The 15,228-nt window shown below is 43.5% G+C and overlaps 1 long non-coding RNA gene across 1 annotated transcript in view; it reads left to right on the top strand.

The window, feature by feature from the left end:
- Positions 1-12,916, top strand: part of LOC120918811 — a 41,089-nt gene extending 28,173 nt beyond the window's left edge. The window contains exons 2-3 of the long non-coding RNA XR_005744475.1: positions 10,359-10,477; positions 12,223-12,916. This is a non-coding gene — a long non-coding RNA (uncharacterized LOC120918811). The remainder of the gene's footprint in view (positions 1-10,358; positions 10,478-12,222) is intronic.
- The last annotated feature ends 2,312 nt before the right edge of the window (positions 12,917-15,228 follow it).

Raw genomic sequence — 15,228 nt, 5'->3', positions numbered from 1 at the left:
ATAGCAGTTTTCCCGTCGGAAAAAAACTGTTGTGTGTATGAGGCATAACTCTAACCCTCCCTACAGCCTTAATATTTTTTTATTTTTTTTTAATTGTTTATTTATGTTAGGAAAGACACCCACATGGGCCTCAACGGTAACAAACAAGATATAACAGGAAAAATACCGGCACATAGATGCAAACATAACTCTATATACACTGCTATGAGATCAGGGATAGTACAGTCAGCGTAGTAATACAGCCAGGCATGTATAAACAATATACAACATAATGCATTCCCACTTCGCCTCCGGCGTATCCTATATCTGGTCTTGGTCTACTGCCCTGTAGTGTGGTCAGGAACAAAGGTTGTTCTCCCCTCTCGGAGAGATCGTGTCTGTGCCATCAGCACGGAGAGGTGTGATAGTGCAGCCCCGTGGGTTCCGTCCTATCTTTTTCCCTGTTCTATATGCATGGGAGCCAGCAAAAAGAAAAAAATAAATAATAGAGAAAAAGGGGGGGGGGAGGGAGTCCAGAAAAGGGAGAAGTCGGGGGAGGGGGTGGAACGGGAGGAATGGGTGTGCATGTACCCACAAGCATGGCGTACCTAGACTCCGTGTTCGGAATAGAGTCATTAATTGACACAGGTCTGACGACGAGATGCATGGGGGCGGTGTACGGGATCTGCTGTGGTCACACAGCAGCGGAACTACACTGCAGTGCCTGGCCCTCATCCAAGAATATGAAAATGTTTTATCCGCGCACCGTGCTTAATGAGCACACTGCGAATCACTGCCTTGTGTGCCTCCCACACCAGGCCCCTGTCACTGTCAGTAGTGGCATTCATAGCAAAGTAATGCCTGAATACTTTCACCACGTCTGCCAACACCTCGGGGTCCTGTAGCTGGCTCTCATTGAGTCTCCACGGCCTCCTCTGTGCACCCCGAAAATCCGTCACAGCGTATCGCATAGTGACGGGGCGTGGTCCGACCAGGTGATAGACCCATTATAAGGGGGTTTTTAATTTGCTGCAATTGGTTGTGTGGTACTAAGAGATAATAGCCTAAATAAGCTGTCCTTCAGAGAACTTCTGTAACATACCTAAGTGTCTCTTAATGAAGGTGTCCTGTTGGTTGTTTGGGGCATAGAAGTTGGCGAAGGTCATCTTCACGTCTCCTACTAGGCCCTTAATGAACAGAAATTTGCCCATCGGGTCTGATTGCACAGCTATCAGGGTCCATGGAATCCTTGCCGAGAGCAGTATGGAGGTCCCTGAGTAGGTGGAGTGGTAAACCGTCGGATAGAATCTGTTCTGTAGGATAGGGAATTTATTTTCCCCAAAGTGTGTTTCTTGTAGCAGGACAACATCCGCTGCCATGCCATGTCATTGAGTAGCATCTGCCTCTTTTCGGGGATGTGAAGACCCTTTGCGTTAAGAGTGACAATCGTAAGTTCGTCCCTGCTTGTAGGGCGGAGGGAGTAGGGAAGAGCGGAGAACAACAGGGGGTGGGGGTGAGCGAAAGAGCTGCAAAGGTGAACAAAAGGGAGAGGAAGAAAGAAAGAGAAAGGAAAAAAAAGAGAAAAACCTGACCAGCGTAGCTGGAATTCTAAAGTGTCAGCAAAAAACTTGCTATAACGCTCTCCAGTAAAACCTGGGTTGTAAGCGTTGACCTAATTGGGAGTTTGGTTAGCAAGAGCCGTTAGGAGCCCCCAGGCCCTTCCCAAACCCCCCGACCCTTTCTGAGTGTGTTATCGTGGGCAGGTGTCAGGCATCTAGTGTGACACTATACAGGCAGATAAAGAGTAGTAACCCAACATATAAACATACATGTAAAGGACCCGCGGGTCACACATGACTTTCCAAAGACTTCAGTAACAAAAAAGGCAACAAGATATAAAACGTGTCCATGTAGGTTGACTTTAAGGCAAAACACTTCACTGCACCACGCCACAGCATAATACAGCATCGCAAAGCATATCACATTATAATATGACTTAACATAGACCCCTCCTCGTGCATCATCCCGAGAGTCCCCCTGAGGGTGCAGTAGCTCCTTCCCCCAGGTCCCCACCGGTCAGGCGCTAACAGGCAACCCGAGGTAGGGGAGACATGAGGGGAGGGGTAGGTGAGCTCCCAAGCAGCCCCCACCTCTATTTTGGCACCCACACCCCCCCTGGTGATGGCATCAGTCACCCTCCATGACACAAGGCCCCCCAAACCCCCCGGATCTGCCCCACCCCCCAAGAGGTGGAGCTCAGCTGTGGCCACATGGGACCTCGAGAGGGACCAGCATACCCTCTGCAGAGGAGGACCCCCCACACCAATTTGTCCATGAAATGGCTCTTTACACCCGGCTACTCACTTGTGCGCAAGGGCGGTTGTCTCTAGTGCCATGTCACTCGGTGCATCCGCAGTGTGAAATGGGTTATAAAAAGTCCGTGGGGACAGTACACATGTATGGTGGCCAGCAGGTGTTAGGGGGAGTAGGGGGGTCTCCAGATGGTCAGTCCCAAAACTTCCCTGGATAGTGGAGGGGGGGGGGTTTCACCGGCATGACCACCCCAACGAGGGTCTCCCAAGGATATACAGGGGGCAAAAAAAAAAACAGCAGGGGCCAAAGCAACTCCTGGGGGACCGGTGAATGATATAGAAGACAGCGTCTCGTGTCTGGTGAGCAGCGTAAAGCACCCAAGCTGCGGGGAGGGGAGGGAGGCAGGGGTGCAACCGATCCGATCGGCCCAAAGGTTCCCGATCATCGTCCAGCCCATGCGACCAGGGGGCACATCTTTTCGGGTAAAAAGAAACAGTGAGGGATGGTAGTCACTCAGGATACATGGTGGCAGGGGGATTATTTTGTCAACCCATGGACAAGTGACAGAGTTTGCTTATGACTCACGTGACCTGTGGCTAGAGGGATCGTGTGGACGCCCTCAGGACCTCTGAGAGTGGACAGGCTGGTTGAATCTGCCCACGGATGGACCCGAATGGCACGTCGGTTTTGGTATCTTCAAAAGCCAATTCGGTACTGTGACCGGTTCTGCCTCTAGAAAGGTAAACAGTGCCGGAAGCTTACTCGGTGTGAATGAGGCTCGTTCCATGTGGAAAATCACCCCCAGAGGGTATCCCCAATGATAGCTGCAGCCTCTCCGTCTCGCAAGCTCCAGAACTGGTTTCAACATTGTGCGCCTCTGAAGCGTGGCTCTGGACAGATCCGGGAGTACCTGTACATGCGCACCATCGAACTCGATATCTCCATGCTCCCAGGCCTTGCGAGGATGGTCTCCTTCTGGGCGTATCGATGCAGGCGACATAGGACATCGCGGGGCCACAAAGGATCTACCGATCTTGGGCCTAAGGTGCAGTGTACCCTGTCGATTTCTAACGTGGGTGGCGGGGTCACCAGGATCCTGTGAAAGATTGCTGTGACAGTCTCCGCCAGGTCCTCCTGACCTGTAGCCTCCGGGAGTCCCTGCAGCCCGAGGTTGTTGCGGCGGCTGTGGTCCTCCAATTCTTCAAGGTGAAGCTGCATCTCTTATGAGTCCGCTGCCTGCATGTCCTGAGCTCGTTCCAGCGCCCGTACCCAGGTCTCCAGTGAGGTGATCAGGTTCTCTCCGGTGGACAACCGGTCAGTAATCGTATGCAGTTCCGTCTTCACTTCCTGAATGTCCCTCCTATGTGCCTCCTCAATGCGCAAGATTAGAGCTTCAATGTCCGATCTCATATTGAGGGCTTGCAGCATGGCTCTGAGGTCTGTGTCCAGTTTAGTTTGGCTCTGTGAGGGACCGGCCATGTCTGGTTGAGTTACAGCAGGGGTCTCCGTGAGGTTGAATGGTTCCGGTGAGGGTATCGGGGGGTCTGCCTACAGGTTAGGGTGTGTTGACTCCATGTGGGTCCCACGTGGCGCGGCCACATTGGCGCCCGGCGAGTGTCTCTGTGTGCCTCAGAAAAAGCACCGGATTTAAGGTTGTGAGGTCCGGTGGCGGGTCCCACGAGTCACCAACCTAGTCCTGTAGCGTCTAGGGGTGCTCATGCCGTGCCCACATGAGAAAAAAGGTAGCTGGTGGTCAGATCGGGGCGAGTCAGGCCGGGAGCTCCAGCAGTGCACGTCTTACTTGGCCATTGCTAAGCCAGGCCCCCCCTACAGCCTTAATATTAACCCTCACGCTAACCTTTTCTTTCATCCCTAACAATAACCCTCCCTGTTACCTAACAATATGCCTTCCTTTTTATCCCTTGCAGTAACCTAAACACTAACCCTCCTCTATCAGTTACAGTAACCTTAAGGCCCCGTACACACGACCGGATCTATCCGCTGGGATTGATCCGCTGATCAGTTCCAGCAGATAGATCCGGTCGTGTGTACGGCCTAGCGGACAAATCTCGGCGGATAAAAATCCAGCCGACGGATTATCCGCGGATAAAAATTTTGTAGCATGCTACAAAATCTATCCGCTGGAATCCAGTCCAGTGGATTGATCCGGTGGTCTGTACAGACTCACCGGATCAATCCGTCCGCTCCCCTCCCTCGCATGCGTCGTAATGATTCAACGCATGCGTGGAAGTACTTACCTTCCAGTGTCGCGCACGTCGCCGCGTCATCGTCGCGGCGACGGCGCGACACGTCACCGCGGATGAATTCCGTGCGGATTTTGATCCGATGGTGTGTACAAGCCAACGGATCCAAACCTGAAGGAGGAATCTCCGCTGGAAACGGTCCGGCGGACCGTTTCCAGCGGAGATCCCCTCGTGTGTACGGGGCCTAACACTATCCCTCCCTGCAATGCCAACCCTCACACTAACTCTACCTATTGTGCACATAACCCCTCGCTCACATTCTTCTCCTACAATAGAATTTTATGCAACAGGGAAGAACCTTCCTGTGCCAAAAGATGTGAGTGCTGAGATTCTGTGATAAATAACCTATTGGACGTACAGTAACTGGATGCAAACCGCAGAAAAAAACAGCAGCTTTAATATATATACTCCCGTAAAACAGATTTTTAATAGTCCCCTAGCCTGCATACTGCATAGTTTTTCTGTTCATGCCCAAGTTCTTCCTGTAATGCGGAGCCATTAACATTTCCAGTGACTGGCAAAGCAGATTTATTTTAGCATTGTCTTTCAGTGGCAATAAGCATGTGGATTTCCTGTCATTTGCACCTATTTAAATTGTCCATATGCATTTGCTACAGTGAATGACTTTCAGCTTACTCTGAACAGGAAGGTGTACACAGGCAATTACTTCACTTCAGTATGGCCTTTATTGTGCACCAGCTAGCAACATAAAACTTAAGAGTCACACAAAGCATGGACATCATTAGTGAGTGCAGGGTGATTGCTATAGATTATTTTAGTTAGCTGAAAGTGCTGGGTCATAAAACATCTCTTTTCCTGTACACATTGTTCTGTTATTTGCTTATTTCTTGAGATTTTGTCTCACAACTATAGGGAGCCTTTTTCAAGATGATGTTAGGTCATGGTCATCCAGCACAATACAATGCAACCTGGAAAGTACTGATTGTACAATAAATACCGTCTCCTCATATAGGCCTGTTCAGCAGTAGTACAAAAAATGAAAATGTAAAACAAAAGTATATATAGTGTTCAGTGTTGGCTCATTAGGGGCTGGCAAAATAATTTTCTTTTTTTTTCACCTCTAAATCTCTAAAATGTAGATACGGCTATATTGGCAAAAAACATTTTTAAAACCTGGCAAAATGTACCAAAAACAAAAAAGTCTTGAGGGAAGTTCCATTCAATCCTTCCTTCCACGTCCATCGGTTAAAAATCCACGCATGCTTAGAATCAAGTCGACGCATGCTTGGAAGCATTGAATTTCGTTTTTTCAGCTTGTCATTGTGTTTTACGTCACCGCGTTCTGACACGATCGTTTTTTTAACCGATGGTGTGTAGGCACGACTGACCATCAGTCAGCTTCATAGGTTAACCGATGAAAACGGTCCATCAGACCGTTTTCATCGGATGGACCGATCGTGTGTACAGGGCATAACAGTAGGTATACAAAAAACACAGTCATTTCAAGCGCTAATAGGTCTTCCAAGGTGAGGAGTAACAGATGTCATATAAAATGGTGATGTAAAAGGTATATATGGTATCCCAGAACTAGGTGGATGCTGCCTTTCTCAGATGGGGTAATCCGAAAGTAACTACAAGAAAAACAGAAATGGAAGGTGCGCATACCTAGTGCATTACCAGAGATAATTTAATAAGAATCTTTGGTAATAGGCTAGCTCTTAGGAAGGGGGGTGAGCCCTCGAAATGCATTAGCTGTACCCCATGTTCTGTGCAAGTCCATGCATTAACTGTGTTTATGGCCTTTTGTCAGTTGCATTTTGTGAGTACCCACTTTTATACAAAAATGTCTTATTAATAAATTATCTCTGGTAATGCGCTAGGTGTGCGCGCCTTCCATTTCTGTTTTTTTTACATTGTACCGCTACTGATTCACCCCAAAAAAGTGTAAAAAATAAATAAAAACAGTACACAGATTTTTGACAAAGTCCGTAAAAATAAAGAATGTCCCCTGTCGTAGCTTCAACGTGTCTTCTTTCTCTGCTGATGTCTTCTTCCTCTGGTTCTTCTCCCTCTGCTGATGTCTTATTCCTCTGGTTCTTCTGCCAGTTCTTCTTCCTCCACTGATGTCTACTCTCGATGCTAGCTACCGCTGTTGGATATGGAAATGGGGGGAACCCCACATTGTTTTTTTTTTATTTTGACGTGGGGTTCACCTTCAAGACCCTCAGAGCACAAGTCGCATGCCACACGTCGTATCAGTTAAGATAATGATCCGACTTGGATGCGACTTACATTCAAATCAATAGGCTGAAATCGTGCCCAAGTCGGACCAAAGTAGTGCAGGAATATTTTTCAAAGTTGGATTGACACAAGTCGGACCAGTTAAGACGGCTCACATAGGGAACCATTGATCTGTTTGTCGCACCAGTGTGAACCAGCCTAAGTAACACAAGTGTGTCATCCCTATTATAGTTTATTAACCCCCCTGGCGGTATTCCCGAGCGTGACTCGGGGTGTGTTTTTCATGTTACGATCGGTAACCCCGAGTCACGCTCGGGCTAGATATGCAGAGCCTGCAGCGTGCGCTGGCTTACCTTGTCCTGGATCCAGCGATGTCACCGCGCTGTGTGAGCGAGCGGGACCTCGCTCGATTCACACAGCGTCCTCCTGTGCCGCCGATCTCCGTTCCCTGCTTATAGATTACAGTACTGTGTGTAAAAAAAACACACCCCCCTTGTCCCTAGTGGTCTGCCCAGTGCCCTACATGTCATTTTATATAATAAAAACCTTTCTTTCTCCCTGCAAACAGTAGATTGTCCATAGCAACCAAAAGTGTCCCTTTATGTCAAAAATAGTTTTAGATCAGCTAAAAAACAGCGATAATAAATTATAATCACTTGCAGAATTGTGCGATAGCGATTTGTGGGAAAATTCGTCATAAAAAAATAAAAATAATGACAGCGACAATTTTGCAACTGAGAAAATGTCAGTGATTTTGATTTGATTACATTATTGAATAATTTTTATTATAATTATATTATTATTTGTTATAATTATTTATAATTATTTATTATATTATAATTTATAATTTTGTTTTTTTTTTAAATGTCATACCCGGGATGCCTACAAGACTCTTGTTTGGTCAGATTTATGTGAGTTATTCCTAAGAATTACAGGCCTACAGTATAAAACACCAAATTTCCTTGCAAATAATTGTACCGCTTTCGGTACGTAATTCCAGACAGAATCATACCGCCAGGGAGGTTAATGACACTGATGACAAATTGTGAAGCAGTACTGTTATTAGTCTGTTAGCTTGTATTTTAATTTTAAAACTGTAGATTACCACAATGTAGGAGTTATGGCTCCCATGCAGGACTTTAAAATGATAGTAGATTAAACAGCACCCAGTAAATGTAAAGTTAACTGTGTTGTGCATACTCTCTGCCTTGAATTTAAGCATATTAGAAGCAGGCAAAGCATACATAATATGCCCAAGCTTTCAAAGTACCAAATGCCATATCTGCTGTCATCTACTAAAGATGGCAACAAAGGTACCCGTAGAAAGGACAACCAGATGTGATGGATCCAAAAAGGAAACACAGTATAAATTAAAGCATAACTTTTTCTTTAGTGGATATGGATTAGAACACCTATCAAGTTTTTATTGCTGTCTGTTCCCCCAATTCGGCAGCCCATAGATGATACAGTTTTTGTTTTGTTTTGGTTTTAGCAAGAGGGTTGAAGAAAAAAAAACTGACTCTCGATGTGGATGGGGGAATCCTCCCTGCTGAGTCTTTGTATTCTGGAGACCTCCCTGACATCAGCACTGATCGAGTAGGTAAAATCTGACAGGGCAGTTGTACAGAAGTTGATTGGTAGATTCCCACTAAACCATCTGAATTTCGATCCATGTATAGCTGGTTTTAGGAAGCGAGTTAATCTTTCTATTTGTTCTGTTTACTGTTATCATCAAAAGTGAAAGTGAAAGAAAATACTAAATTTTGAGTTGTCCCCAGAACAGGAATAAAGGGGAAATCTTCCAATTGGGACAGTAGTTCAGGAGTTCTTGGTGACAATCGGGTATTCCCTCACTATGGATGAAATTCTCACTTTCTGTTAAGGCTATGAAACAGGAATAGAAGGGAACGCAGAGGGAAAAAATAACATAACAGGGGTTATAGGCCTCCTTTACTCTATCTAAAATGAAAAAAAAAATGCTATTTTTAAAAAGCATTCAAAACTCGGATGAATGTTGTAAACATTTGAATTATTCCAATCTCTTGCTTATCAGCTGTGGCACAAAAAAATTGTCCACTGTAAACCTGAATGTATAAGTTAAAAGAGCAAACAGCAACTTTACCTGATAATGCACAAGCCACACAATATAATAATAATATTCATAGCTGTGTCAATTACTTGGTTATGGTCACATTGATCTATCCAATATATCAAAGTGTCAAACATCAGCCCCATTATAGCTTTTCTAAGTGTTAGCTAAGCTATTATCTCAGAGATAGGGGGATCATGCAGTGCATCCCCATTGCAGTATCAGCCCGGCTCCTGCACTGACCCTTTGTAGAGATAATTAGACTGATTTACTAAAGGAGCCGAGAATGTTCACTCAAAAGAAGAGTGACAAGATGAAATAAATAAGAAGGGATTTGCTTTGCACGTGATTGGATAATTTAAGTTGGTCTTTACTCTCAGCTCTCAGTTGAGAATATTAACACAATTGAGTAAATATTCATTTCAATTTCCAATCACACACAAAAAAAAAAAAACAATAACTGTTGAGTTGGCTTTACATGATGAAATAATTGAAACACATATTTATACTTTTTTTTGTGTGTGAAGATTCTCATCTTCTTTAGTAAATCTGCCTCATTGTATTATAAAAAACATGATGGCAATTCCTTCATACATTGAAGCCTCACTAAAGCACCATTCTATAATTCATTAATCACTCAGAGATTTAGACTAATAGTGCTATTCTGCTGGGAATTGAGCAGACTTAGTGATTCTAAATTGAAAGAATATCAAAACATCACACCTCTGGCAGCAAGGGGGCTAAATGGGTTAAAGTAGCAGGTCGGATGAGTGTGGTAGCTGTAATTGTTCCGAGCCAAAGAGCACTGACCCTCTGTAGGAGCATGAAAGGGAAAGGAAGGTTTGAAATGTCACCAGTCATTCCAACAAAGGCAGGTCATTCCTGACATCTCCAAAGAAAATGGTAATGTGGAGAGCATTTCCCATGACGTCTCTGGGTGACTAAAAACCAGAATTTCAACCCCAGCTCAGCTTGTCTGTAATTAATGATGTATTTACTGAAGTATCTGATTTCTTCCTGCTTTTTTTAATAATGGTATCCATTGGTAAAGAATTTCTGCCTTACACCAGTGGTATTTAAAATAAATGTTATGTTTTACTAGTCTCTTAGTTTGCTCTGTTGTTAACTGTTTAGCTGCCAGTTGAACTAGTTTTGGCAAATGAGACTTTAAGTTTGTTTTTCTTTGACTTTAACAATAGGTATAACACTTCAAACTCTATAGAACAAAAGGACTGTAAGAAAGCCAGCCATGCATTTTGTACAAATATCCTTTACTATATATGGATCAGGTTCTTGGTATGTAATGATCACTGATTATATTCAGAAAAAACACGGTAAATATGTAGAAGACATGAAGACCGTATATAACATCTTCCCAAGTGAAAATATGTCACTTGTGATGGTATTGTCCAACATTAATATATTATGTCCAACGTTAATATTACTGCCTAATATCTTTGGTCTTTAAAATCTTACCTTTTCATGCAGATCATTTTTTTTTCTTTGTTTAGTGAAGGGCTCTTCATTCTCCTAGCAGTATGCGATGAAATGTCCCTATAGAATTCACAGATTTTCAAGACTTGTCACCTCAACAAAGAAGATAATCCCTACTGAGATAAAAATTGATTAGGTAACTTGAAAATTATTTGTTGGTATATAAGTATCCATAAAAATAAATCATCCTATTATGGTTTTTCCAAAGTTTTTTTTTCATACCCAGTTACTAGGATCCTAATTAAAAAGCTTACTAAAAGCATATTAGTACCTAAAGTCATTTTGGAAACAAGTATCTTTACAGCTCTTATCACTTTTAATTTAAACTTAAATTAGGTCATTTTGTGTACCACTATGTATATCATCCTACACTGAAATAGTGCCTCCTTGTTGGTGTCAGTGGGAGGAATAGTGCCTCATATCAGTTGGAGGAATTGTGGCCCAAGGGCCAGATAAAGGCTAGCAAAGGGCCACATCTGGCCCTCGGGCCGCAGTTTGGAGACCCCTGGTGTAGGATATTGTGTATCCCTATATACTGTACATATCATTGAAGGTTATAATGTATCCCTATGTATATAATTGTAGGTTAGCGCTATCTATTTTCAATTACTCCTTAAAAGACGTATCATTTAATTATCAGTTAAAAAGCACACATTTGAAAAAAAAATGTTTTATACTGGACAGTATCATAATTCTTTGATTGATGCATCTTGTGTATTAACATTAACTCAGAGGGTGTTGATAAGCATTCAAGGTCAAACTTTCCAGATAGAAATCTGTGAGTCTGGAATCTGACATTAGGAAGTATCAAGTATCCCATTGTGGTTGATTCCAGGAATGTAAAGAATAGAATTCCACAGGAGGTTCTTGTTCATAAAGCCTGGGAGGATATATTTAACCCTTTATAGCTAATGCTCAAAGTCAGCTAGGTATTCTTTGCTTGGTAGCTCCTTAAGGTGCTTATACTGAACTGTACACTGATTTATAATCAGGTTATGCATAACACACAAATAACTCTTAGGGTAAAAGATATTTACTTACAGTATATAAGGTATTCAGAACCCAAAGATGATTTTATTTAAATACCACCCAGAAAGATCTCAAACTATTAAGGCACCACAAATATTTGTACTTTTAATACATATATATTTTTTAATAATATGACATTTAAAATAGCTACTTTCAGTAAAATCTCTTAAGTACATGATAAACAATTGTTGTTAGATATTTTAACCAAAGTTGAGCCTCTGCCACACTAACTTCTTAATACCAACAACAATTGTATCTCATGTTCCTAAGAGACTTTATTGAAAGTATTTGTTTTAAATGGCATATTCATTTATAAAAAACTGTATGTTTTAAGAACATGAGCATTATAGAAATGGTTTTACTTGGCAGCAAAAGCCTATATAATTAATTTGGATACATTTATATAATGTGTACAAATAGCCTAGCCATGATGTTTACCCAATGTTGACAGCAGCACACGTGTTCCACTAAGGGACCTCCACGTTTCCCCATAAAAAAGTTATGGAAGGGGACAAAAGGATGGAAAGTATGACAGTGAGTGCTTGCCACTGCATAATAAAATCACCATCACTCTCTAGCACAGTAGAAACAGCCCAAAAATTGTAATAGGTACTCAGCGATTGGAACTTGCTTTTATCGAACACTCTATGAACACTCTATGAACTCTATCAAACATACCTTGTTGAGTATGGCCAAGTGACCTACTTTTGTGTTAAGAAACAAATGCATATTTGTGCCTAATATAAACAAATAGCAGTTATGTTGTATCCTTATAGCTCCATGTATAATTCACAGTTTAAATTAATTGTATATATTGTAACTATAATAATTTCTATAATCTGTTTTCTCTAGAAGTCACAGCAAACAGCAACTTTAAATTTGATGGAGACAGAGCATGGCATTTCTGCTGTTGTGTTAAAGACCTTTGGGTACTGCTAATTCCTGCACTAGATTGAAGCCTGGGAGCATTCATATCTATAGGGGTGCAGGTGGACTAACCTTTTAAAGGATAAGTGCAAAATAAAAATTAACACTTCCCTGTCTCCCACATAAAATAATACTTATGTCTGCAAAAAAACTACATTACAATTAGGTTACGTGGCCATGGATAGCGTCTCAACTATTCTGGATTTTTTTTGTTTTGAATTGGGTTAAAAAGAGTACATACTTCTATCTATATTTTATTCCTGTTTTTTTGCTTCTCCAAGCTAAGCATTGAAGGTCTGATCTCTATAACTGATCCAGTTGTGGCAAAATAGCTGTAACTTACAGTCTCCGTAGAATTGGCAAACAATAACTCAATCCAAATGACATTTTGCAGTTTGTAAAATGCTTTAATCCAAAACGTGTGCAGATGTGGACAGATGAACATCAGATAGGTCACAAAAATCCTAATATTTCTAGCTCCAGCAATTACATGTGCTCCAAATAGAAACTAAAAACATATTGAAGGAGGGTGGTACTAATTGTACAGAGTTATTTAAAAGCAAACAACATGATACTCCCCTTCGAAGTCTATGATTTAAATACTAAAACAATTGAGAATCAAGTCCAAACATTACAAGTGAAGACTCTATTCCAGGAACACATGAAAGAAAAAAAAAAAGAAGTGAAAATAAAATTTGTAAAGTCATTACTTGTGTCTGTAAATTGGCATAAAAGAGAATCTGTTACGGAACCATGAACCAGACGTACAACAAGAGATAAGTGAAAAATAAGAAGGCTTTATTGAATATCAAGCATTAAAGCAAAAGTCCAAAACAGATGGTGAACCCGAATCAGAGTCTTGCGAAGCCAGAGGTCAGGAACCAGAAGGGTAGTCAGACGAAGCCAGGATCAGGAACCAGCAGGGATGTCAGACGAAGCCAGGATCAGGAACCAGCAGGGAAGTCAGACGAAGCCAGGATCGGAACCAGAAGCAGCAGCAGTCTTAGAAGCATGTGAACACAGGAGGACCAAGCAAGGACTGAAGCCACAGAACTCCTATATATATGAGCCAGGCATCCAGCTCCTCCCAGTGGGAAGGAGGAGCCGCAGGGTGGGAGGCTACAAGAGACCTGGAAACCAAGATGGCCGCCAGCACATGTCAAACGAAGGAGACAGGAGAGAGGTAAGACCATGACAGTACCTCCCCCTCAAGGGCCCCTCCTCCGCGGTGCAAAAAACGGTTTCTGAGGGAAGCGTGCGTGGAAGGCTCGGAGCAAGGCAGGAGCATGGACATCTGCGGAGGGAACCCAGGAACGCTCCTCTGGACCATAACCACGCCAGTGGACCAAAAACTGCACCCGACCGCGGACCAGGCGTGAGTCCAGGATATTGCTCACTTCATACTCCTCATGATTGCCCACTTGGACCGGACGAGGCCGAGGAACCGAGGAAGTGAAGCGATTGCACACCAGTGGCTTCAACAGGGAGACATGAAATACGTTGGAGATCCGCATGCCAGGAGGAAGCGCAAGGGCATAGGCTACCGGGTTTACCCTGCGAAGCACTCGGAAGGGACCAACAAAGCGAGGGGCCAGCTTGGGAGTGGGCACTCGAAGGTTGAGGTTGCGAGTGGACAACCATACACGGTCTCCGACCTGGTAGGAAGGAGCAGGCGCTCGTCTGCAATCAGCCTGGAGTTTCTGGCGCTGCGCAGAGACCTCAAGGGACCTCTGGATCTGTACCCAAGAAGCACGTAGAGCAGAAAGGTGATCCTCCACAGCCGGAATATTCTGGGGAGAGAATGCCTCCGGTAACACGGCAGGTTGGAACCCATAATTGGCCATGAAGGGAGACGTCCCAGAGGAAGAGTTCACAGCCGTGTTCCTAATGTTACGGAACCATGAACCAGACGTACAACAAGAGATAAGTGAAAAATAAGAAGGCTTTATTGAATATCAAGCATTAAAGCAAAAGTCCAAAACAGATGGTGAACCCGAATCAGAGTCTTGCGAAGCCAGAGGTCAGGAACCAGAAGGGTAGTCAGACGAAGCCAGGATCAGGAACCAGCAGGGATGTCAGACGAAGCCAGGATCAGGAACCAGCAGGGAAGTCAGACGAAGCCAGGATCGGAACCAGAAGCAGCAGCAGTCTTAGAAGCATGTGAACACAGGAGGACCAAGCAAGGACTGAAGCCACAGAACTCCTATATATATGAGCCAGGCATCCAGCTCCTCCCAGTGGGAAGGAGGAGCCGCAGGGTGGGAGGCTACAAGAGACCTGGAAACCAAGATGGCCGCCAGCACATGTCAAACGAAGGAGACAGGAGAGAGGTAAGACCATGACAGAATCCAAGAGTCTACCTTCAAAAGGAAAGGCAGCAACATACACCAGTCCTTCTTACCTTTGAATCAAGTTAGTGATATGTAAGATAAATCCTTCTCAATGGTGGGAGGTTATTTTGCAGATGTACTATCTAGGACACCTTTCATAGTCCTCAGTATTGGTTGTGAAATGATCAACAGCATGGGCAAGTCGTGAGATAGCTCTCATAATGGAAGACCACTTGGAAAAATGTTAAAAATGGTGAGAACTAAGCCTTGTCATCACAGTGTTGTTGATATCACAGTGGCTCTAAATTTCTTGTCAGACTCAGAATCAACAAGTTCAAATGTATAATCAGTGAAAATTGTCATAGGGCCATCATTCAAGAAGTCAGGTGCGGATGACCATAAAATGTTCAGAAATGCAGAGGCTGATGCAGAAGGAGTGCAGCTGGGTTGAGGTCCAAAGACACATAATGTCATTGATTGGGCTTGGAATTCTACTATGTTACTGACATACACATAGAACTGTTTTGTTTGGATGTGTATGTATCCCAACACTATCTTGCTGTATGTGTGAAAGTAAAAAGAGTCTGCTTCCCGTTTTATA

Source organism: Rana temporaria, chromosome 1 (genome assembly GCF_905171775.1).
Source record: "Rana temporaria chromosome 1, aRanTem1.1, whole genome shotgun sequence".
In the NCBI taxonomy this organism is placed as follows: domain Eukaryota; kingdom Metazoa; phylum Chordata; class Amphibia; order Anura; family Ranidae; genus Rana; species Rana temporaria.
Note: the sequence above shows the minus strand (reverse complement) of the source record. Positions and strands in the feature narration are given on the sequence as shown.